Source organism: Penaeus monodon, chromosome 18 (assembly GCF_015228065.2).
Source record: "Penaeus monodon isolate SGIC_2016 chromosome 18, NSTDA_Pmon_1, whole genome shotgun sequence".
Classification (NCBI taxonomy): Eukaryota; Metazoa; Arthropoda; class Malacostraca; order Decapoda; family Penaeidae; genus Penaeus; species Penaeus monodon.
In genome coordinates, this window is record NC_051403.1 from 28,041,631 (window position 1) to 28,043,980 (window position 2,350).

General features: G+C 45.1%; 1 long non-coding RNA gene across 1 annotated transcript in view; it reads right to left on the reverse strand.

Moving 5' to 3' along the window:
- Positions 1-998: 998 nt before the first annotated feature.
- The window catches only part of LOC119584372, a 2,590-nt gene continuing 1,238 nt past the window's right edge, over positions 999-2,350 (reverse strand). The window contains exon 3 of the long non-coding RNA XR_005229801.1: positions 999-1,100. This is a non-coding gene — a long non-coding RNA (uncharacterized LOC119584372). The remainder of the gene's footprint in view (positions 1,101-2,350) is intronic.

The following is a 2,350-nucleotide window of genomic DNA, read 5'->3' on the forward strand; positions in this document are numbered from 1 at the left end:
AAGGGAAATAAGCGGCTGGGAAGAACTGTCTGGCTTGTAAAAAAAAAAATCGAGAGAAGTGAAGAACCCGCGTGTAAAAAGTCTCGGAGCTGCCTTGTAAAAATCTTCTTTGAAAAATCTTATAAGGGAATTCCCATCTTGTAAAAAAAAAATCATGCAGAAATATTAGTTCTGTGGAATTTGTGAAGGAGAATTGTCTAGCTTGTGAAAATCACTTGAGGGGAAATGTCTAGGTAGCGGGAATAAAGCAGAGGGGAGAAGGAGGGGAACTGCCCTCAAGCAGACCTGACCTACGGCTCAGCAGGTGGTCGCTGACGTTAACAAATCATCTGCTTGTGTCTTGATAAAGTCGTCTTCTATCTTAACGTTGCCACGTGAAATTCCAGAAGAGTAACCCGCAGAGAATATGATGGGATGGTGATAATGGCGTAACTGAAGAAATGACGAGAAGTGAAATATTCTAGTATTAAAATCAGAGAAGGGAAAGAAGACACGAAGTAGCAAAAATGGGAAAGTAAACGAGGCAAGAAAATCGAAAAGTATTCCAAAGCACTGAGAACTCGGCCCAGGGACTTTCTCTCAGACAAGAAAGTCAAAAACCCTATTCCAAAACAATAAAATCTCACCCTTACGAAACCCCTCTGGCACAAAAAGTCGAAAATCTCATTCTAAAATACCGAAAACTCCCTCTAACGACCTCTTCTGAACCAAGAAAGTCGAAAACCCCATTCCAGCACTCTGGAAACTCTCCCAAACGACCTCCTACGAACTAAAAAAAAAAAAGCCGAAAACCCCATTCCAGGACACTGGACACACCCAAACGACCTCCTACGAACCAAGAAGGTCGAAAACCCCATTCCAGGACACTGGACACTCGCCCAAACGACCTCCTACGAACCAAGAAGGTCGAAAACCCCATTCCAGAACGGCGCAAACTCACCCTGACGAGATCCGTGAGCAGAAAGCGAAGACCAGTCCGCGATACCCTGCGATGACTCGCAGGACCTCCGCGAGCAGTACTCCCACACGAAGCCAGGTCGGATGGGGTCACACAGCATGCCCAGGAAGCCGTTCACGTTCTCTTGCCTTAGGTCGTGCATCTGGGGTGGGGATATGGGGGGGGGGGGGCGAAGCGAGGGGGCGGGGAGAAGAGGAAAGGAGGGGGGTGGCCAGGGGAGGGGGAGGGAGTGAGAGTGTGGGAGTGGGAGGGGGATGGAGGAAGAGGGAGAGGAGGAGGTAGATGAGAAAGAGAAGGAGGAGGAGTAGGAGGAGGAGGATGAGCAGGAAGAGGAAGAGGATGAGGAAGAGGAAGAGGAAGAGGAGGAGGGAGAGGAAAAGGAAAAGGAGGAGGTGGAGGAAGAGGAGCAGGAGGACGAGGGGGAGGAAAATTAGGAAGAATAGGAGAAGGAGGAGGAGGAGGAGGAGGAGGAGGAAGAGAAGAAGAAGAAGAAGAGCGGGAGGAGGAGGAGGAAGAAGAAGAAGAAGAGAAAGAGGAGAGGAAGAGGAGGAGAAGGAGGAGTAGGAGAAAGAAGAGGAGGAGGAGAAGGGGAAAGATGGGGGGGAGGGGGAGGAAGACAGCGAGGAGGGAAAATGGAGGAAGAGGAAGACGAGGAGAAAACAGGAAGAGTGGGGGTGAGGTTAGAGCATGGGGGGGGGGGGGGGAAGAGGAGAAAGAATTGGAGTATTCACGATGATGATAATAGTGATAATAACAATATTTGAGGAATCATAAATATCAAGAAATATAGTGTTATATGAATTGGGGGAAAAGAGATAGGAGCGAGAGAGAGAGAGAAAGAGAGAGAGAAAGAAAGTGAGAGAGAGAGAGAGAGAGAGAGAGAGAGAGAGAGAGAGAGAGAGAGAGAGAGAGAGAGAGAGAGAGAGAGAGAGAGAGAGAGAGAGAGAGAGAGAAAGAGAGAGAATCAAATCAGATCAGAATAAAATACCTTTCTTTATCCAAGTTATATACACCTCTACATTTACATTTAGAATACAGCTTAAAAGTAACATCATGGCTGAGTCATAATTAAAACACTCTCTCAGGAAGGCCTATCGAAGCAGTTTAGTTAACAGTTTAGTTCAGTTTAGTTGATTATCAATTTAAGATTTGAAAATATATTTACATATTTGTTCCTACAAACACCATTAAAAGAAATGTAAACACACAGTGAATAGCCATAAGGTAAAGCTTATTTGCAATACTATTTAGCTTCCACCTAGGTAAATGAACACATGGTTATTATCATATTAATGTATGTTATATTGCTGTAAAAAAGTTTTATGATAGTGAATGTATACAAAGAGAAAGAGACAACAAAGAATGTATTACATCATAATGCAAATTGCGAGT